The 23,123-nt window shown below is 46.0% G+C and overlaps 1 protein-coding gene across 2 annotated transcripts in view; it reads left to right on the top strand.

Moving 5' to 3' along the window:
- The first annotated feature begins 18,994 nt into the window (after window positions 1–18,994).
- The window catches only part of stxbp6 (syntaxin binding protein 6 (amisyn)), a 369,474-nt gene continuing 365,345 nt past the window's right edge, over window positions 18,995–23,123 (top strand). The window contains exon 1 of one of the 2 annotated variants that reach the window (XM_078406411.1): window positions 18,995–19,149. The gene's annotated coding sequence lies outside the window, so the exon portion shown is untranslated. The remainder of the gene's footprint in view (window positions 19,150–23,123) is intronic. The other variant, XM_078406409.1, reaches the window with a different exon arrangement.

Genomic DNA, 23,123 nt, shown 5'->3' with positions numbered 1-23,123 from the left:
TGAAGCACATGGGATGTGTTTAACACAGTGATCATCCACTGGTTGGGGATGGTTCAATTCCTAACTTGGACTTTAGATTCTTGTGTCTAAATGGATGTGATGCTCCTGTGATTCTGTTAACATATTCCAGTAATATGCCTGTGGTAATTGTAAATTTCAAATCAATTAACGATTAGCTTGAAGACTGACTTACTTGGCCTGCACTGCAGAAGATTAACAATCATTACAGGCTTAACCAGTTCTGGGTACATTTTTTTAAAGAGTGGAAATTTAGCATCTTGCATATTTAAAATAAAGATAAACAACAATCAAGAAAGGTCACCTTTTGACAACTGAATTACAACGGGCAACCTTTATTAGAGTCTGCTGTCATTGTGTGCTTTTGGACCCGTGGTGATATTTATATCTCTGTTCTTTTTGTCAATCATGATTATTTAGTTAAGAGATACAACATGGAATCAGACACTTTGGCCTACAGAGTCCACGCCAACCAGTGATCGCCACACACTAGCACTATCCTACACAGTGGGGGCAATTTACAATTTTACCAAAGCCAATTAACCTACAAACTTGTATGTCTTTGGAGTGTGGGAGGAAATAGGAGCACCCAGAGAAAACTCAAGCTGCCACGGGGAGAACATATAAACTCTGTACAAACACCACCTGCAGTCAGAATTGGTCGGTGGCACGGTGGCGCAGCGGTAGAGTTGCTGCCTTACCGCGAATGCAGCGCCGGAGACTCAGGTTCGATCCTGACTATGGGTGCCGTCTGTACGGAGTTTATAAGTTCTCCCTGTGACCTGCGTGGGTTTTCTCCGAGATCTTCGGTTTCCTCCCACACTCCAAAGACGTACAGGTATGTAGGTTAATTGGCTGGGCAAATGTAAAAATTGTCCCTAGTGTGTGTAGGATAGTGTTAATGTGTGGGGATCGCTGGGTGGTGCGGAGCCGGTGGGCCGAAGGGCCTGTTTCCGCACAGTATCTCTAAATCTAAAAAATCTGAACCCAGGTGTCTGGTACTGCAAGGCAGCAACTCTATCACTGCCCCACTATGCTCCCTGTTCTTTCCTTTTTATTTACTAATCAATATGCCTCATAGATAAAGGGGCCACAGTTCCTACAGCTAGAGGGTACAGCTTTCAACTGAGAGGGTAAAGTTTTAAAAGGAGCATCTTTAACAGACAGAGGGTTGGTGCATAGATCGATCGAGCTGCCAGAGTGGTAGAGACGGGTACAATTATAAAAATCAAAAGCAACATAGACTGGTGCATGGTTCGGAGAGGTTTGGTGGGATACAGGTGAGGCACAGGCAGGTGGGACTGACTTGGTCAGGCAACTGTTCGCCTTGGATGACTTGGGCCAAAGCGACTTTTCCTCGCTGCATAGCTCTGATTCTATGACACTAGCTACAAATACAGCCAAAATGTAGGTATTAGATGTTTATGCAAGATTTGGGAACAGCTCCATCCAAGACTGCAAGAAGTTATGGGAGTAGCCCTGACCATCACACAAACCAATCTTCTTTCAATGGACTCCATCTACACTTCACTCTGCTTCGGCCGGCCACCAGCATAATCAAGGAGCAGTCTCATCCTGGTCACACCCTCTTCCTCCATCTGGAGGTAGATGAAGTGTGAAAACGCATGCCTCTAGATTCCGGGACAGTGTCTTCCCAGCTGTTATCAGGCAACCAAACCATCCTCTTGTCAGGTAGAGTACGGTCCTGACCTCCCATCTACCTCATTGGATACCTTTGAACTGCCTTTAGTTCTCCAGAGATGTTGCCATGACCCCAGTCTTTGTTACCCCAGTACTTTGTGTCCTTTGGTGTGAACTACCATCTGCACTTCCCCGTATCCACGTTTTACAGCTCTAGCTTATTTGCTGTCCTGTTTTTTAAAGGGGAGCAATGTTAGACCTGCTGCCTTACAGCGCCAGAGACCCAGGTTCTGCCCTGACTATGGGTGCTGTCTGTACGGAGTTTGTATATTCTTCCCATGACTGCGTGGGCTTTCTCTGGGAGCTCGGGTTTCCTCTCACTCGCCAAGGATGTACAGGTTTGTAGGGTAATCGATTTGGTAAAATTGTAAATGGTCTCTAGTGTGTGTAGGATTGTGTTGGAGTGCAGGGATCGCTGGTCCATGCGGGCTCGGTGGGCCGAAGGACCCGTTTCCACGCTGAATCTCTAAACTACACACTTCCTCCAAATAGATTATTTTCCCATTAACAATCTTTCACCATGCTCTACGAATGGTGATGGAGAATTTGTTTGATGGCCCATTGTGTTCCTCTTGTGGCTAGATTGAATGTTAACATTATATATTCTGTCCAGTATTTAATGAAAATTGCTGTGAGTGTTATAAATGTAGGATTAATTTAAAATACCTGTTCAAACACTTCAACAAATGGAAGACAAGATATTCAATAAAAATAATAGTGATGTACCAATGAAACTTTCAATTGTTACAACAGAAATTTAAAATTCTATCATGAAAGATGTAAGATTTAATATTTGTATGGAGCCAGCATCTAACTAGCAACTGAATCTTTTCATCGTGCATTCGGGCATTATTGCTTCAGCTGTCAGTTTCAGTGAAATAACGATTGTGACAAAATGAAACATGATAGAATTTGTGGTAAGGAGCAGACAAATTTGTGATAATATTCTTATCACAGAAACTACACAAGTGGCTTTGGTTTCCATGGATGAATGCCTTTCCTGTTGTAATAGCCAATTTCATCCAGTGAGTAGACATATGTGTAATGATTTGAGCCTGAGGGGAACCAGAACTATTTCCGAGAAAGGCAAGGTTGCTCCCTCCGCTTCTTGGCCATAGAAGGAATAAATATTTGGAGTGAATATATGAGGCCAAGCAAGGTGGCACATCGTATTATCTCTCCAATACACTCGATGCACCATTTCATGATACGCGCTAGGCTACATATGTCATAGGGCCACACAGTGGCGTAGCAGTAGAGCTGCTGCCTTAGAAACTATTGGTGTTGTCTGTACTGAGCAGTATATTCTCCCTGTGACTGCGTGGGTTTTTTCCAGATGCTCCGATTTCTTCCCACATGCCAAAGATGTGCTGGTTTGTTGGTTAATTGGCTTCTGTAAATTGTTCCGAGGGTGTAGGAGAGTGCGAGTGTATGGGGTGATCGCTGGTCAGCGCAGACTCGGTGGGCCGAAGGGCCTGTTTCCATGCTGTATCACTAAACTTACCTAAACTAATCCTCTAAGTTTAGTTTAGAGTCCATGAGGGAAATGTGATTACAGCTTTCCATATTGGTTACTGTCAATGCTGAAAGTCTTGTAAAGAACATGGATGGAAGATGTTGGGGAAATCCAGAACAAGGGGTCACAGTTTAAGGCTAAGGGGGAAGTCTTTTAGGACCGATACGAGAACGTTTTTTTTCACACAGAGTGGTGAATCTGTGGAATTCTCTGCCACAGAAGGTAGTTGAGGCCAGTTCATTGGCTATATTTATGAGGGAGTTAGATGTGGCCCTTGTGGCTAAAGGGATCAGGGGGTATGGAGAGAAGGCAGGCACAGGATACTGAGTTGGATGATCAGCCATGATCATATTGAATGGCGGTGCAGTCTCGAAGGGCTGAATGGCCTACTCCTGCACCTATTTTCTATGTTTCTATGTAAGATAGTGTAACCTGGTCTCTGTTTAGACAATTGCTTAATCAGCTTTTAAAAGCAACACTCAGAAATAATTTAATTTCTTCATTAAAAAATTCAGAAATGAAGAAAGCTCCATTCTGGATTAAATCTTAATGTAATGGATGCAGTGCTTCAGAAATAAGAATTGCACTAATAAACTAACGTGATTTCAATTGCAATATTTAAAAAAATACCCAGCATCTTGGCCTTCACAGCCATCTGTGGTAATGAATTCCACAGATTCACCACCCCCTGGCTAAAGAAAATGGTTCATATCTCCATTATCATATCATATCATATATATACAGCGCGGAAACAGGCCTTTTCGGCCCACCAAGTCCGCGCCGCCCAGCGATCCCCGCACATTAACACTATCCTACACCCACTAGGGACAATTTTTTACATTTACCCAGTCAATTAACCTACATACCTGTACGTCTTTGGAGTGTGGGAGGAAACCGAAGATCTCGGAGAAAACCCACACAGGTCACGGGGAGAACGTACAAACTCCTTACAGTGCAGCACCCGTAGTCAGGATCGAACCTGAGTCTCCGGCGCTGCATTCGCTGTAAAGCAGCAACTCTACCGCTGCGCTACATCTTTTTATTCTGAGATTATGTCCTTTAGTCTTAAACTCTCCCACTACAGGAAACATCCTCTCCATATCCACTCTATCTAAGCCTTTCATTATCCAGCATGTTTCAATGAGATTGCACTTCATCCTTCTAAACTCCAGCAAGTGCAGGCCCTCTAAGTTCGTGACAGTATGTCACGTGTGGCGGCGCCTAACGGCTACGGCTCGCTGGCAGTCTGTTTGTCCTTTTTCCTTTTTTTGTTTGTGTGTTGGTGTTGGGGTGGTTTGTTTTTGGCTGTGTATGTGTGGGGGGTGGGGTGGGGGAAAACTTTCTTTTTTTTTAGGTCTCTTCCTCGGGGCGAGGCTCGGCCGCGGGACTTAACAGCGCCCGGTGCGGCTCGGCCGCGGGGCCTTCCATCGCCCGGTGCGGCTCGGCTGCAGGGCCTTCCATCGCCCGGCACGGCTCGGCCGCGGGGCCTTCCATCGCCCGGTGCAGCTCGGCCGCGGGACTTAACAGCGCCCGGTGCGGCTCGGCCGCAGGGCCTTCCATCGCCCGGCGCGGCTCGGCCGCGGGGCCTTCCATCGCCCGGCGCGGCTCGGCCGCGGGGCCTTCCATCGCCCGGTGCAGCTCGGCCGCGGGACTTAACAGCGCCCGGTGCAGCTCGGCCGCGGGGCCTTCCATCGCCCGGTGCGGCTCGGCCGCAGGGCCTTCCATCGCCCGGCGAGGCTCGGCCGCGGGGCCTTCCATCGCCCGGTGCAGCTCAGCCGCCGGACTTAACAGCGCCCGGTGCGGCTCGGCCGCGGGACTTAACTTGTGTTGGGGATGTGTGTCTCGTGTTTTTGTTTTTTTTTGCTCTGACTGCTGGCAAATTAATTTTGTTCGGTAAAACGAATGACAATAAAGCTATTCTGTATTCTGTATTCTGTTACTGCTGAGTCAGCCTGCAAAGTAATCTTTTAGGTCTCCAGCACTAGTACTACCATATCCCTTTGCACTTCTGATATCTGAATCCTCTCACCATTTAGCAAATAATCAACGCCTATTTTCCTTCTACCATAGTGCCTGACCGTACATTTTTGCTGTGCTGTATTCCATTTGCACTTCTTTGCCCATTCTCCCACCCTGTTCAAGTCCTTCTGCAGCCTGCCTGCTTCTTCGACACTACCTGCCGCTCCACCTTTTTTCATATCATCCACAAATTTGGCCACAAAACCGCATTCAATTACAGCATTCAGAGTATTAACAAATAATGCAAAAAGTAGCGGACCCAACACTGATCCCTGTGGAACACCACTACTCACCGACAGTCGACCATAAAAGGCCCCCTTTATTCCCACCCTTTGCCTTCTGCCAGTCAGCCAATCTTCTAGATCGGGTGAATGCACAGAATCTTTTTTCCGGAACACCAGAATCTGAACATAGATTTAAGGTGAGTGGGAAAATATTTAATAGGAACCTGAGGACAACTTTTGTGGCTGTGTGTATGGACAAGCTGCCAGAGGTAGTTGGGGCAGGTACTATAAACAACATTTCTAAAGCATTTGGACAGGTACATGGACAGGAAAGGTTTAGAGAGATATAGGTCAAACATAGGCAGGTGGAACTAGTGAAGATGGGGCATGTTGATCAGCATTGTACTGGAGCCTACCAGGGAGAAGGCAATTCTGGATTTAGTGTCGTGTAATGAACCTGATCTGATAAGGGAACTCGTGGTAAAAGAGGCAGTGATCATAATATGATAAGTTTTACTCTACAAATTGAGAGGGAGAAGGAAAAATCTGAAGTGTCAATATTACAGTATAGCAAAGGGGATTACAGAGGCATGAGGCAGGAGCTGGCCAGATTTGACTGGAAGGAGGCCCTAGCAGGGAAGACGGTGGAACAGCAATGGCAGGTATTCCTGGGAATAATGCAGAAGTTACAGGATCAATTTATCCCAAAGAGGAGGAAAGATTCTAAGGGGAGTAAGAGGCACCCTTGGCTGACAAGGGAAGTCAAGGACAGCATAAAAATAAAAGAAGAAGTATAACATAGCAAAGAAGAGTGGGAAGCCAGAGGATTGGGACTATTTTAAAGAGCAACAGAAGATAACTAAAAAGGCAATACAGGGAGAAAAGATGATATAATAATATAAAGGAGGATAGTAAAAGCTTTTTTAGGTATGTGAAGAGGAAAAAAATAGTCAAGGCAAATGTGGGTCCCTTGAAGATAGAAGCTGGGGAATTTATTATGGGGAACAAGGAAATGGCAGACGAGTTGAACCGGTACTTTGGATCTGTCTTCACTAAGGAAGATACAAACAATCTCCCAGATGTTCTAGTGGCCAGAGATCCTAGGGTGAAGGAGGAACTGAAGGAAATTCACATTAAGCAGGAAATGGTGTTGGGTAGACTGATGGGACTGAAGGCTGATAAATCCCCAGGGCCTGATGGTCTGCATTCCTATGTACTTAAGGAGATGGCTCTAGAAATCGTGGATGCATTGGTGATCATTTTCCAATGTTCTATAGATTCAGGATCAGTTCCTGTGGATTGGAGGGTAGCTAATGTTATCCCACTTTTTAAGAAAGGAGGGAGAGAGAAAACGGGAAATTATAGACCAGTTAGTCTGACATTAGTGGTAAGAAGATGCTGAAGTCAATTATAAAAGACAAAATTGCGGAGCATTTGGATAGCAGTAACAGGATCGTTCTGAGTCAGCATGGATTTGCGAAGGGGAAATCATGCTTGACTAATCTTCTGGAATTTTTTGAGGATGTAACTAGGAAAATTGATAGGGGAGAGCCAGTGGATGTGGTGTACCTTGACTTTCAGAAAGCCTTCGACAAGGTCCCACATAGGAGATTAGTGGGCAAAATTAGTGTACATGGTATTGGGGGTAGGGTACTGACATGGATAGAAAATTGGTTGGCAGACAGAAAGCAAAGAGTGGGGATAAATGGGTCCCTTTCAGAATGGCAGGCAGTGACTAGTGGGGTACCGCAAGGCTCGGTGCTGGGACCACAGCTATTTACAATATACATTAATGACTTGGATGAAGGGATTAAAAGTACCATTAGCAAATTTGCAGATGATACAAAGCTGGGTGGCAGTGTGAACTGTGAGGAAGATGCTATGAGGTTGCAGGATGACTTGGACAGGTTGCGTGAGTGGACGGATGCATGACAGATACAGTTTAATGTGGATAAGTGTGAGATTATTCACTTTGGTGGTTAGAATATGTAAGATTTGAGAAGTTTTCCCTCATTCTGAAATCAACACAAAACCAAAGAGCTGCAGTTTGGACATTTTAAACGGGAGACTGGGGCTGATAGCGGAGAAAGGCTGCAGTCAGTTTACCAAAGGATGTCACAATCTGTGGGTCCTAAAATGGCTGCAGGACCTCGTGACCAGCCACAAAAAAAAGGTAAAAACCTTACATCCCAGTCTCTAGGTTTTCTGCAAAGCCATGGCCAGAACAAAGGATGGGTATTGGCCATGCAGAAACCTACGAAACCAGGTCGGAGTCCAGACACTGGGGCGCTGACATCAGCATACTCACAATGCCCCAAGCCGACCTAAACAGTTCATCTCAGTGAGGGGGCACAATGGCCCATACAAAACTACCTGGTAGGTGATGGGAAACCAGTTAACACCCATCACCTCACAATGAAATCCCAATTTACACCTTCTGGCCATCCCCGGTATCCCCGAACATAAGCGCAGATCAGAAGAAAACCTCATACATATCTTTTTGAACAAAGAGATTCCAAGATCTGGCGGGAGATAGGACGGGTCAGAAACAGTATAACTGGCCACTACTTTTGGGTTTTAAACTCAAGAAGAAATACTGGAAGAAGAAGCTGAAGCTAGAAGAAAACCTGCAAGAAACGCAAGCAGGCAAGAAAACGAATGCAGGAGGAAGAAAAGACAGGCAAGAAAAACGGATGCAAGAGAGAGGAACAGGCACGCAACTCGAGGAGAAATACTGCCAAACGAACAGCCAGTAACCCCAGTAATAGCCCCATGGTGAGCATGCATTCCAAATCCTACATATCCTGGACATAGTTTAGTGTAGAGGGGAGGGTGGTTGTGAATAAACGTTGGGTGTGTACTAAAATATGTGTTGGTCAAGGTTGCGATGCGTCGTGCGTTCCCCATCTTACAGTCGTGTATGTGTCTTGCAGAACTGTGTTTAAGAATTCATAAGTAAAAGGTATTCGTGTATATGTCTTATAGAACTGTGTGTTTTATGATTCATAGTTATAAGTATTCGTGTGATTCGGTATGTGTTTCATAGTCATGTATTATAGAACTGTATAAGTATTCATGGACAATAGTCCCAAGTGCTGAATAAAAGCCTTTTTCATTTAAACCCTGGTTTTAAAATCTGGTCTGGTTGAATTTTTTCTGCACTATAAGAGCTCCTGCATCTAAGCCCAGTGTCTAGAACCGTAAGGGGTGAGTGGGTCGAACCACTCACGGGGAACCAGTGTGCACGGCCTGGTCAAGGGATCAGAGCAAGGCACGGGGACCTTAGGTCGGGCGAAAGCTCGGCGCAGAAACCCCTTACAGATAATGGCGACCACGAAGGGACACTGGCAGCAGGATGATAGTGTACCAGAAAAGGATTTTAAAACTAGGGATATAATGGACGAGCGCATTGCGGACTATGTGTTTAGTAAGGTGAATATCACCAAACAATGGATGTGTGCGTTACTAGATGACAAGCGCCCACTGGATGCAGCAATCCGGTGGACGGCCAGTAAAGCCCATAAGAAATCTGTAGAGAAGGCGGTCTGGCTGATCTGCTATAAAAAGCAGGTCCAGCTTTTGGACCGTGTGGTTGTGGCACAGGCAGCCCAGATCAGGGACCTTCAGGAGGAGGTAGAGGAGAAGGCTGCGGGTGGGAACCAGTTGATTGAGGCTCTGGACTCTTTAAACAAGGAGCGCCGGGTCGTGACCAACCGCCACAAGGCCAGGGTAGAGCTGATGGAGTGTCAGATCACTGAGGCTATGCGCAGTAAGGGCAAACTCAGGGAGCAGTGCGCTTCCCTGAGCCACCAGCTGGAGACCCAGGAAGAGAAACTTAAGGGAGTTAGGGCAGCCTATAAAATGGTTTTGGAGGACAGGTCGGAAGGGGCTGACCACGGGGCCTGCCTGCAGGAGATAGAGGGTCTGCAGGGTGCTTTAAATAAAGCAAGCGGGCTGGTCTGTTTGATGAACCCCCCCGCGGGCCAGTCACTAGCGGGTGCGAAGGTCCCGGTTCCGATCCCTAGAAAGACTGTGGTGGCTTCAGCCCCCAGACTCCACAATTCCCCTAGCTACGAGGCATCCTGGAAAAGGGGTAGTGTCGGGGAGAGAGAGGAGCTCCCGGTCGAGGACTCGGCACCGGCGCCCATGTGCCCGGTCCTGGAAACCAGACGGGGACACACCGCGCTGAATGGGGACGCCGGACCCATTCAGAGTGAGATCGTGGTGCCCCACAGCTCCCAGCAGTTAAGAGCTATGATCGGACATGTAATTAAATTGTCCGAATCAGGGGACCCTTCACTGCATTTTAGGGAGATAGAGCAAACCGCTGCAATCAACGGTTGCGACGAAGGAGAACGGGCAAAATTGTTGCTGTTCTCCCTGGACAGCTCGATCCTCCAATGCCTCTCAGACGAGAGTAAAAGAGGGACCAGGACCTACGATCTCCTGCAGGACGAGGTCCTGGAAGTCTTGGGGGTAGGCGATGAGGGTCCATTTGCCCGATTGGAGAGGACCCTCCAGATGGAGGGAGAACCCCCAAGGGTTTTTGCGGCGCGACTGTGGTCAGTATATCAGAGCAGTTGCCCGCACGTCCCCGCGCGGGATGACCTGGCCGGGAATGGGAGAGCCCAGTGGCTCCGTTGCTTGGTGTCAAACAGCCTGGCAGCCGTCAGGGAGCAGGCGAAAGCCTGGTTTGATCCCACAAATAGCACGGAGGAGGCGGTTTTGGACCATCTCACGGTAGGGTATAGAAACACCCGGAGTACGTCTACCCGACTCGAAAAAGGGAAGGTGTACGTAGCGGAGGCTACTGCACTGGCCCAAAAGGAGTGGCGACAGGAGGGTAACCCTACCGCACAGTCCAAGTGTTTCAGGTGCGGTAAGGTGGGGCACTGGCGGAAGGATTGCAGGGCCCACACCAAGGAAGATAGGGTTGGCACCACCCAGCGCGCCGAGGTCCCAGTTAAGCCCGAGATCATCGAAACGATGATCGAGGTGATGCAGTCCCTCATGGCCGCCCAGGGGAAGGTGGCAGTCGCTACCGGCTCCCCGGGTGCGAGGGGGACACTGGACATTCCCCAATGACATCAGCCCACGCAGCCTGCCTATCTGTGTCCTCTCCGCTACGATGCGTGGAAGAGACCGCTTGTGGAGATGGTAGTGGAGAGGCAAAGGGGCAGTTATCTGTTGGACATGGGGGCTTCATGCACCGTGGTCCACACAGAGGAACCCTTTGACTCTCCCCTGTCCACGGGGGTCCCTTTCGCACTGGCGGGGTTCACAGGGAAGGAACAGGCTGGCGCGCGTTCACAGCCAAGGATGAGGCAGGTCACGCAGACAGGCAAGGTTGCCTGCGTGAGGGGGGAGGACATTCTCCAGGAATGGAGGGTCTCCCGTTTTGGGTGGGATTCAGGTGAGGAAGAGCCTGATCAGCTCGACCAGGGGCTGGATCCCATTACGGAGGAAGAGGAGTCGGAGGGGGACGACAGTAACGTCCCCGACTCAAGCACCAGGAAGGCGGGGGTAGCGAGCGAAGGCTCACCACCTGTAGATACAGGTAGAGTGAGGCCGGATGCCGCGGGTATACCCAGCACCAAGGGGGCAGAGCTGGATGAGACGGGGCCAGGGTCGGCAGCTGCGGGGGGTACCCGAGCTGCGGCACGGCAGGAACCGGTCCTCAGCCAGGCTGTCCAGGGGGCAGTGTCTAAGGTGATCCTCCGTAGGTCCAGCAGGAAACCCCAACTTAGGAAGTTTTGGCCAGAGGTCAATCACGCCCCGAGGTACGGGAGCCAAGTAGGGAGGAGGGAGCTTACGTCCCGGAGGGGACCTAGCCCCCGCCAGGCAGCGACAGGCTGCGGAGGATCAAAGGTGGGAGACAGCATGGTGCAGCCGCAGGAGACGACCCGCTGCAGCCCTGACAGGGATTAGCTGAGCCGCCCTGGGAAGGCGGCACTGTATTATATTTTAGGTAAATTTAGATAAGGATAAGCTATTATAGATATGGATATTTTAGGTAATATAGATAAGGATAGGTATTTTAGATAAGTTTAAGTATTTTAGATAAGTTTTGTGGGGATAGTTAGCGTTTAAATAAAGTTGATGCGTCCAGGATGTGTGGGTGTGGGGTGCAGGCTGGGGGTCAAGAGACCCGCCCGCAGAGGCGTTTAACAAAGCCAAGCGCTCCCCAAGAGGCTGGCTATACCATTCTTCTTTATCTGTTTTCTGGAGTGGAAGGAGGCACTTGTATGGTGGATCTTTGCCACGGCGATCGGATGTGGGTGGACCTATCGGGGCCACACCAAGGACATCATCATCTACGGCTGCTCCGGGGACACGGCTCCCATCGCGACCAATGGGACTGGAAGGAGAGAAGCGGAGGAGACCGCAGTTTACTTCCATGAAGGCCGGTGGCCGGGGTGGCTGGGATCGAACTCTTCAGAGTATTCCAGCGCCCCAGGTTTTGCTTATCGGGACTCTTCATTATTGTGCCCGAGAATCAAGATCATCGCCCAAAAGATCAGCGCCACCGTTGGCAAAAGGATCTGCCTGGTATGCACGGGGAAGGTCCCCGCGAGCAGGCGGTGGTGGCTGAGGAAAACGAGCAGGACAATGGCCAACTCCACTGTTGAGTGGGAGAGACTTAACAACAACACTCACAGAACTATTTCTGGGACTAAAGAACAGTTGAGTGTGTGTTGGGACAAATGGTGGGAACCGGATGAGGGGATTTATATGTGTATGTGGGGTTCAAGGTATCGTTGCCCCACGGGCAACAGCATATTTTTTTCAGAGACAGTGGCAGGATGACGGTAAGGGGATGAGGTGGGATGATAGCTCGCGGGCTTGTGGGGTCCCCCTTTCCCCGATCCCGGTAAACGCCACTGAACTCATCACCAGACCACGCATGACACCTTCCACAGTTCCGCTGGCAGTAGCACAGGAGGGTGAGTGCCCAAAAACCACTAAGGGGCCCGGGAATGGCCTGGTACTGATACTGACTGACCAGGTATTGTACCAGGGGGTGCACTACGCGGTAGCCTCGGTGATTTTAAACCTCACCGAGGTGCGGTTGCCGGAGTGGTGCCCCAGGGAAACTGAAAGACTTACCGGGTATATCAAGGAGAATGGAGAGACCGTTACGTGCGGGTGGGCGAGCAGGACCCAGCCGCAAGCTGCTAGGAGGACGTGCCCCCCTCCACACCGAGTAGACTGTGTTTTATATTGTCCCTTTTAAAATTTGTATAAACTGTGTTTTTTGTATTGTTTTCTTCAAATTTGTATCAAGAGTGATTGTGAAGAAATGTACAAAATGTATCGTTTTGCTGTTGTGTTGTTTTCGTGTCCTACATTACAGCTGACACCAGTAGGAGGATGGCGGAGGCATCGGCCTGGGACAAGGTGTAGGTGTATATGTCCGACATGAAAATGTACATACTTGTAATATAGTTTTGCCCGGGACACGGGCAGTAAAGGTCAGCCTAAGAGATGGGGACTGTACGTTCGCAATGAAACACTAGTTTAGTTAAAACCTCAGGGGTCTGGATATGGAGAATCGGGAAAACATTGCTCAACCACATTATTTAATTGATTCGATAAGCTGGGGTTATGCAAATCAACAGGAGGGACTGTAAGATTTGAGAAGTTTTCCCTCATTCTGAAATCAACACAAAACCAAAGAGCTGCAGTTTGGACATTTTAAACGGGAGACTGGGGCTGATAGCGGAGAAAGGCTGCAGTCAGTTTACCAAAGGATGTCACAATCTGTGGGTCCTAAAATGGCTGCAGGACCTCGTGACCAGCCACAAAAAAAAGGTAAAAACCTTACATCCCAGTCTCTAGGTTTTCTGCAAAGCCATGGCCAGAACAAAGGATGGGTATTGGCCATGCAGAAACCTACGAAACCAGGTCGGAGTCCAGACACTGGGGCGCTGACATCAGCATACTCACAATGCCCCAAGCCGACCTAAACAGTTCATCTCAGTGAGGGGGCACAATGGCCCATACAAAACTACCTGGTAGGTGATGGGAAACCAGTTAACACCCATCACCTCACAATGAAATCCCAATTTACACCTTCTGGCCATCCCCGGTATCCCCGAACATAAGCGCAGATCAGAAGAAAACCTCATACATATCTTTTTGAACAAAGAGATTCCAAGATCTGGCGGGAGATAGGACGGGTCAGAAACAGTATAACTGGCCACTACTTTTGGGTTTTAAACTCAAGAAGAAATACTGGAAGAAGAAGCTGAAGCTAGAAGAAAACCTGCAAGAAACGCAAGCAGGCAAGAAAACGAATGCAGGAGGAAGAAAAGACAGGCAAGAAAAACGGATGCAAGAGAGAGGAACAGGCACGCAACTCGAGGAGAAATACTGCCAAACGAACAGCCAGTAACCCCAGTAATAGCCCCATGGTGAGCATGCATTCCAAATCCTACATATCCTGGACATAGTTTAGTGTAGAGGGGAGGGTGGTTGTGAATAAACGTTGGGTGTGTACTAAAATATGTGTTGGTCAAGGTTGCGATGCGTCGTGCGTTCCCCATCTTACAGTCGTGTATGTGTCTTGCAGAACTGTGTTTAAGAATTCATAAGTAAAAGGTATTCGTGTATATGTCTTATAGAACTGTGTGTTTTATGATTCATAGTTATAAGTATTCGTGTGATTCGGTATGTGTTTCATAGTCATGTATTATAGAACTGTATAAGTATTCATGGACAATAGTCCCAAGTGCTGAATAAAAGCCTTTTTCATTTAAACCCTGGTTTTAAAATCTGGTCTGGTTGAATTTTTTCTGCACTATAAGAGCTCCTGCATCTAAGCCCAGTGTCTAGAACCGTAAGGGGTGAGTGGGTCGAACCACTCACGGGGAACCAGTGTGCACGGCCTGGTCAAGGGATCAGAGCAAGGCACGGGGACCTTAGGTCGGGCGAAAGCTCGGCGCAGAAACCCCTTACAAATAGGAAGGCAGATTATTATCTGAATGGTGTCAAGTTAGGAAAAGGGGACGTACAACGAGATCTGGGTGTCCTAGTGCATCAGTCACTGAAAGGAAGCATGCAGGTACAGCAGGCAGTGAAGAAAGCCAATGGAATGTTGGCCTTCATAACAAGAGGAGTTGAGTGTAGGAGCAAAGAGGTCCTACTGCAGTTGTACAGGGCCCTAGTGAGACCGCACCTGGAGAACTGTGTGCAGTTTTGGTCTCCAAATTTGAGGAAGGATATTCTCACTATTGAGGGCGTGCAGCGTAGGTTTACTAGGTTAATTCCCGGAATGGCGGGACTGTCGTATGTTGAAAGACTGGAGCGACTAGGCTTGTATACACTGGAATTTAGAAGGATGAGAGGGGATCTTATCGAAACATATAAGATTATTAAGGGGTTGGACACGTTAGAGGCAGGAAACATGTTCCCAACCTTGGGAGTCCAAAACCAGGGGCCACAGTATAAGAATAAGGGGTAGGCCATTTAGAACGGAGATGAGGAAAAACATTTTCAGTCAGAGTTATAAATCTGTGGAATTCTCTGCCTGAGGCAGTGGAGGCCAATTCTCTGAATGCATTCAAGAGTGAGCTAGATAGAGCTCTTAAGGATAGCAGAGTCAGGGGTTATGGGAAGAAGGCAGGAACGGGGTACTGATTGAAAATGATCAGCCATGATCGCATTGAATGGTGGTGTTGGCTCGCAGGGCCGAATGGCCTACTCCTGCACCTATTGTCTATTGGGATGAGTTGGGCCAAATAACGTTTCCGTGCTGTATGTCTTAGAAATTTGCATTAATTGAAAACTAGAGTGTGTCTATTCTTTCCCACCATAATTTGTATTCCTTTATTATCAGACCTTTTTACCCCTGTTGCTGACAAGTGGCTGAGACTGAGTCAGAGGTTTAAAGTGATATGGGCCAAAAGGACTAGTGTAGGTGGGTCTGCTTGGTCAGCATGTGCAGGTTGGGCTGAAGGACCTGTATCCATGTTGCATGACTCTAAGGTCAAGCGAGGCAATTACTTCATGTTAAATCCTTTGAATTTTGTATGCAGTTGTGATTAATCTGAGTATGCCATTTTAAGTGGATGAAGATTATGAAATGATTATTTTTCTATTGATTAACTGATTTGAACATGGTCTAACATTGCAGAATTGGATCAGTATGCAGTGCGGATTCCGTGCCTCTGTTTTTCCTTTGCAAGGAGTCAATTTAATATTTCTGCTTTATTGAATTAACATCAAAGTCATTATGATAGTTGTTGTCTGTGCACCATTTATGTTTGTATGGAATAATTTCCTGTGTGGATAGTCTGCTGTTCTCATAGAAGGTAACCTGTGAGGGGAAAAAATAAAATTTAATTGTGGGGGGCAGGAAAGTAATTGGGGCAGCAGCTTTTTTTTTAAAAACGCTGCTCAATTTGCTTCTCGCTGTAAATATGATACACCACCTAAACTAAATTAATAAATTTCACTCCCTGAGGGAGAAGAAAGAAAATAACAATTAAAATCTGAAATAAATTGGTATCATTACTGTGCTGTTGTTAAAAATGTCCCTTCTGACATTTTTGAATGGAACAACACAAATTTATCTCGGACTGAAATATTTCTATGATCATTCTTTTATTCTTCATAAATGACCAATCGTATTTAAAAATGAAAAGCCCAGGAGGAGTGTTTGGTTTCCATCCCACCTCTTTCCACCATTCCCTCTGCAAATCCTTTGTTTATTCATCCCTTCCCATCCAAACCACCCCTTCCCCGGGTACTTTCCGATGCAACTCCTGTCCCTATCACTCCTCAGATCCATCCAGGGACCCCAGCAGCCCTTCCAGGTGAGACAGAGGTTCAAGTGCACCTCCACTAACCTCATCTACTGCATTTAGTGTTCTCCATGTGGCCTCCTTTACATTGGCCTGACCAAGCATCGACTCGGCGACCATTTCGCTGAACTTTTGCACTTGGTATGCCAAGGCCCACTGGATCTCCTGGTTGTTAACCATTTTAACTCTCAATTCCCATTCCCATACTGACCTTTCTATCCTGGACTAACTACATTGCTGGTGGGACCATGCACAAACTAGAGCAACAGCACATCCTTCACCTTACAACCCAACAGGTATGGCTTCAGGCTCCTACACCTCATATCGGACCATGGCTGTGAGGAGAGGGCCTGGATGACGGGCATCCTTGATGATGATGGATGCCGCCTTCTTGGGGCAGCGGCACATGTAGAAGCTTTTGATGGTGGGCAATGCTGTGCCCCTGATGGACTGGACTGAGTCCATCACTCTGTAGCCACTTGCATTCCTCTGCTTTGGTACTGCTGTACTGAGTCATGATGCTGCCATTCAAGAAATGCTCTATAATACAGCTGTAGAAATTTGCTAGAATATTTGCCGAAGCTCTTTAACCTTCTAAAAGTAGAGGCTCTAGCATAATTTCTTTATATGTTAGAGTCACCTTTATTTCCCCAGCTTCAAATGATTTGAATTTATTCAAAATTATTCTGGATTTTGGGGCATCTAGAAGCATTAGGTTATTTTCGCATGGTTTTGTTTGCTTCAGTCGTACACCGAGCAAACCGGCTCATCGACCAACTGAGTCCCCACAGACCACCAATCACCTCCATACACTAGCACTATCCTGCACAGCAGGGACAATGGACAGAAGCCAATTAACCTACAAACCTTAACATCTTTGGAGTGTGGGAGGAAACCGGAGCACCCGGTGGAAACCCACGTGGTCACGAGGAGAATGTGCAAACTCCATACAGACAGCACCCGTAGTCGGGATCAAACCAGGGTATCTGGTGCTGTAAAGCAGTAACTGCCAATGTGCTGCCCCACAATGTCTACTTGCTATTCTTGCTATTGAAGGCGTGCAGCGTAGGATTACTAGGTTAATTCCCGGAATGGCGGGACTGTCATATGTTGAAAGACTGGAGCGACTAGGTTTGTATACACTGGAATTTAGAAGGATGAGAGGGGATCTTATCGAAACGTATAAGATTATTAAGGGGTTGGACACGTTAGAGGCAGAAAACATGTTCCCAATGTTGGGGGAGTCCAGAACCAGGGGCCACAGTTTAAGAATAAGGGGTAGGCCATTTAGAACAGAGATGAGGAAAAACTTTTTTAGTCGGAGAGTTGTGAATCTGTGGAATTCTCTGCCTCAGAAGGCAGTGGAGGCCAATTCTCTGAATACATTCAAGAGAGAGCTAGATAGAGCTCTTAAGGATAGCGGAGTCAGGGGGTATGGGGAGAAAGCAGGAACAGGGTACTGATTGAGAATGATCAGCCATGATCACATTGAATGGCGGTGCTGGCTCGAAGGGCCGAATGGCCTACTCCTGCACCTATTGTCTATTGTCTATTGTCTATTGTCTACTGGCACAACCAAAAGGTGATGATTATTGAAAATATATAATTTTAACTCCTGAGGTTCCAATACACTTTCATGTCAGGGAAAATGGCAGGCAATTTTGGCTTGATACACACCATAAAACACAACTGGATATATCCAGGTGAGCAGCATTAACAATATCGTGCAAGATTAACCCAAAATATATAAAACTCCATACTTGGAGTCATTGAATCATGCAGCATAGTCAGGTTTGATCCTGATTACAGGTGCTGTCTGTTCGGAGTTTGTACTTTCTTCCCGTGACCGCATGAGTTTTCTTTGGTTAATTCGGTTTCCTCCTGTACTCCAAAGAATACAGTTTGCAGGTTAATTGGCTGCTGTAAAATGTCCCTAGCATGTAGGATAGTGCTAGTGTACGGGGTGATCACTGGTTGATACTGAAGGGCCTGTTTCCATGCTATATCTCAAGTCTAATTTTTTTAATTTCCTCTCTCCAGCAATGCTTGCAAAAAAATTGACTTTTAGACTTTAGGATCGAACCTTCGGGCACCTGATGGATTAGAATTATCTCAGGGAATCGTTCTGTTCACTCAGCCAATTGTATTGGTTTGGGCATTTGGCTGTCTTGTGGCTGTTCCTAAAGGTGGCAGGAGATGCAGCCGTCTGAGGCAGTCTCCTGATCTAGTGGGCAGGTCATCGTTGCTGCCTCAAGGGCAATTGGGGCATGGTAATAAATGCTTCCTCTTTCTGTCAATGCACATTTATCACAGATCCCACTGGCCACACTCATGCTTTCATTTTCCCACAGAGACGTTCTGGGCTTGACGGGAATAACAGATTCCAGTCACAGAGTGATCAACTGACCATGAGAATCGGAAACCGTTTTTTTCTTTTCTTCTTCCTCTTCAAGTCTCCTGCTGCACCCAGCGCCCTCTGTACACGGCAACGTGCTATTACTGCACACATTCTATCCACGGGTGGAAGACTGGAAACATGGACCACTGCGACCCATATGGCAATGATTGTGATCTCCAAGGGGCTTGGTTCTCCGAAGGATGGAATATTTTAATGTTTCATGAAAGTAACTGTTGTGCTCCTGACCAGGAACCAGTTGATAATTTCCAAGCTCCTGATATAGAATTAATTTGCATTACTCTGATCGGCAGCACAGTGGCGTAGCTGGTAGAGCTGCTGTATCAGAGCTCCACCTGGGTTCGATCCAGACCTCCGGTGTTGTCCATATGGAGTTTGTACATTCTCCCTGTGACCGCACGGGTTTCCTCCAAGTGCTCCAATGTCTGCCCACATCCCAGAGACATGCAGGTTTGTAGATTAATCAATTTCTGTAAATAGTATGTAGGGAGTGGATGAGAAAGTGGGATGGCACAGAACTAGTCTGAACGGGTGATTAATATTCGGTATGGGCTGAAGGGCCTGTTTCCATGCTGTATCTCTAAACTGATCCTGAAATTTAGGTTTGTTTGTGTTCAGGCCTCATTGTGTTGTTCTGCGGTGCCCCTGAAATCTGTCTCACAGTTCTTTGAAGTGAATAATTTTTAATTGATTTCCTGGTACTCCTGGTCTTGGATGACTCGCTGATATGAGACTGGTGATTTGGCAAACATCGCATTTATAATTTAATATGCATTGACTAAATTATCAACATGAGAAACTTTAAATTCATTCTTCATTTTATTGATGTCTGAATTAAACATTTTGAAACATAAATATTTAACAAAATATGTCTGTGCTTTTTAATTGGACCCCAACTGAATAAAATGGTTTTAACATCTGGGATCACGTTTTAAAGTTTTATGCCTCCGTTGAAATAGGGAATAGGTCAAACTCATCACAGCTTGCTGATATCTTCTATTAAAAATCTATTGCCGTGTCTAGTTTAATGCCCTAGTTTATGCCAGTGCATGCTTTCAATCTTGCAGTGTTGCTCTGCATAAGTTTAATCAGTGACACAAATACTCAAACATGGTGTGATGGCTTGCAGGGAACTCTTAAAGATTAAGATTATCCTCAAAGTGGAACAGACCTGTCTGTAGCGAGTCCTTCATTACTGAATAAAAAATCTCTCTTGGCCAGGAATGACTGCGTCTGTATATTGCTAATCATCATAAAGGCATTAACATATTGCTTCCATTTTACAATTTTCTGTTTGGTCAATGCAGAGTTGTTTGTGAAGGGAAACTGGTATCCAGACTTTAAAGATGCACCAATGCAAGAGAAATGCCTTGTGACTCTCGGTCATGATTTTTATTGTTATTATTGTTTGTTGTGTGTGTGTGTTCACACTGAGCTTTTATTCTCATTTATATTGTTTACAGTGTACTATGTTTACATATTCTGTGCTGCTGCAAGTAAGAATGTCATTGTTCTATCTGGGACACATGACAATGAAGCACTCTTGAGCCTCTCTTCTTGCTTCAGAGTCTGGAGTTGGGTGCACCTACAGTTGAGCTAGCTTTTCACGTCGGTGCTTCTGGAAGGTGACAGAGGGAGCAAAGATCAGGAGGTTTGAGTTGGGTTCCCGAGTTGTTTGAGAGAGGGGCTCAAGAGCCTCTGTACTTCTCCCCACCATTGATCAGCATCCAGGAGGTGATTCTTACAATCAAGAAGTCCACAGTGTCCAGATGCATGATAAATGGTACAAAAATTAATGCTCGAACCCACGACCCTGGGATTAAGAGTCGCATGCACTACTGACTGAGCTAGCCCAACAGTGTCCCATGCCTAATTGTGCATTCCTAAATGATGCATCACAGCATAGTTTAGGAATAGCTCCATCCAAGACCATTAGAAATTGAAGAGAATTGTGAACGCAGCCCAGACCGTCATACAAACCAACCTCTCTACCTCTCTTCCATTGACTCCATCTACACTTCACACTGTCTTGGCAAGGCTAACAGCATAATCGAGGAGGAATCTCACCCCAGACACTCCCTCTCCTCCCCTCCCATCAGTCAAGAGGTACAGACAATGCGCATCTCCAAATTCAGGGGTAGTTTCTTTCCAGCTGTTATCAGGCAACTGAACCATCCTATCACCAACTGGAGAGAAGTCCTGATCTACCATCTACCTCATTAGACTCTCAGACTATCCTTACTGGATTTTATCTTGTACTAAACATTATAGCCTGTATCCTGTATCTGTACATGGTGGATGGCTTGGTTGTAATCATGTATAGTCTTTCCACTGACTGGATAGCACGCAACAAAACATTTTTCACTGTACCTTGGTACACGTAACAATAATAAACTAAACTAAAGTAATTTGCAAAGATCAGCAAGCAAGAAAAAAACAATCCTTTCCTTGGTGAAGTTCTGTCTGTTTATTCTGCAATCATTGTCAGAGAAGGAACAGCGCCTATGATCTCATCTCCAACAAAAATAAATGTAGCTGACAATGCACCTCTTTCCCAAGAACATGAACTCTGGGCCTTTGAACTTTCCTTTCACACTATGAATTATACAAATCAGAGAATCAGAATTGGATGGGCAGAAGGAGGCCACTTGACTCATTGTCCTTCTGCCAATTCCTTATTTGAGTAATCCAATTAATCATAATTCCCATGCTTTTAGTAAATTAGTATTTTTTTCTTCCTTTTGAATATTAATATTGCATCTGCTTCTGGCTCCCTTTCAATTAGTCTGGATCACAGCAATTCAATGTGTTTTTAAATAAAATCTTTCCTCATGATGGCCCCAATTTCTTTCTCCTTTTGATTTAACCAAATATTTTAACCCATTCTTTTCCAAATGACAATTAATTATTGGCCCCAATTTTTGTCGATTAAAGTTTTCTCACCATTCCATCAGACTAATGGAATGGTGGCTATTTTAATCTCTCAGCTCATCTTAAACACGAGATAACAGAGTTATATCAGAGATCTTCTGTTGTCAATCTCTGTGCAATCACAATTGGAAACTTGTGGGCAAAACCTGCACTAATTTTACTCAGTGAAGTGGCACTTACTTTAATTCAGTAGCTTCCCAACTTCGACTGTAAACCTACGACATACCTCCCCTCTGCTTAATTTTACAGTACCTTAAATCATAACTGCGGTGTTGGGAACCTCGTATTTTATAGAATCAAATGCAAAGTACGCATTTGTTTCTCCAATCACACCATTTTTCTCCATAACCGTACCTTTATGGCATCAGTCCCATCCTGATTTAGAATGCCTTGTGACTGGATGTTAGTTAGTTAGTTAGTAGTTACTTTCTTTTCATCCTGCCTCCTGCCAATTAATCCCCATTCTTTTCAATCATTGTGGTGCACTGTGCTACATAAATCACTTGGGTTGTTCAGTTTGAAGGGAATGCCAAGAACCAGACTACATTACCATATGTTGATTGCACTGTCAAAACCCACCAAGGTCTGCACAGGGCCATTGTGTCAGAGTTGTCTGTGTGCATGAAACTCTTTTCTATTTTGAAATGTGATCAATACTCATTTCTTTGAGATTAATATTTGAATAAATTATTTAATTTCTGTCAGAACATTGTCTCTGTTTAGATTTGTTTTTTAGAGTTTTTTTAGATCACAAAAATATATAGTATTTCACTCTGTCTTTGCTCTTCAGAAATGATTAATTTTATTTTCACAAGATCGCAGCTACAAGTATATATTTCTGGTTGACTCTTAGTGATGTGCAGATGGCGTGCAATAGTTATTTGAACAGAGCAATGAGCCTTTCAGAAACAGCGGTCCCAGGAGCCCCTCTACTATTTCATCAGAATTGCCTTTAGGAAAGGCTCTGTGAGGCAGAACCTGTATTAATTGTTATGTTCTACACGTACCTGTTCGTGTAGGTCTTCCAACGCCTGAAGCTAGTAAAGCAAAAATATCAATATTTAACAAAGACGATGTGCACCATGTTATGCACGGCTGCCTCAGCTGACACCAAGCTGGGCTTTGTTGTTTTCCCCTCTGGAATCCTGCAATTGGATTTTATCCTCTAGCCCCAAACATTTTGCCACTTCATATGGCTAATGCTGCATTTTTAGGTCAAGATTTTCTGGGGCATATTTAAATAACATTAGTGTATTTGAGTCGATGGCAAATTAAACGGGTTGCATGATTTTGAAGCAGGTTAACCCGCCGCTTCCTATTCTACTGCTGCAGAAGATTAGACCTTTCTGTTATGCTTGTTTAAATTAGGATTGTAGTCGGACTAAGCTACGATGTAGAAAGAACACAAAGCTGGAGGAACTCAGCAGGTCGGGCAGCATCTCTGGAGAGCATGGATAGGTAACATTTTAGGTCGGGATGCTTTGACAGGCTGA

This window comes from Rhinoraja longicauda, chromosome 10, assembly GCF_053455715.1.
Source record: "Rhinoraja longicauda isolate Sanriku21f chromosome 10, sRhiLon1.1, whole genome shotgun sequence".
NCBI classification, from domain to species: domain Eukaryota; kingdom Metazoa; phylum Chordata; class Chondrichthyes; order Rajiformes; family Arhynchobatidae; genus Rhinoraja; species Rhinoraja longicauda.
The sequence above is the reverse complement of the archived record's forward strand: the minus strand, read 5'-3'. Positions and strand labels throughout refer to the sequence as shown.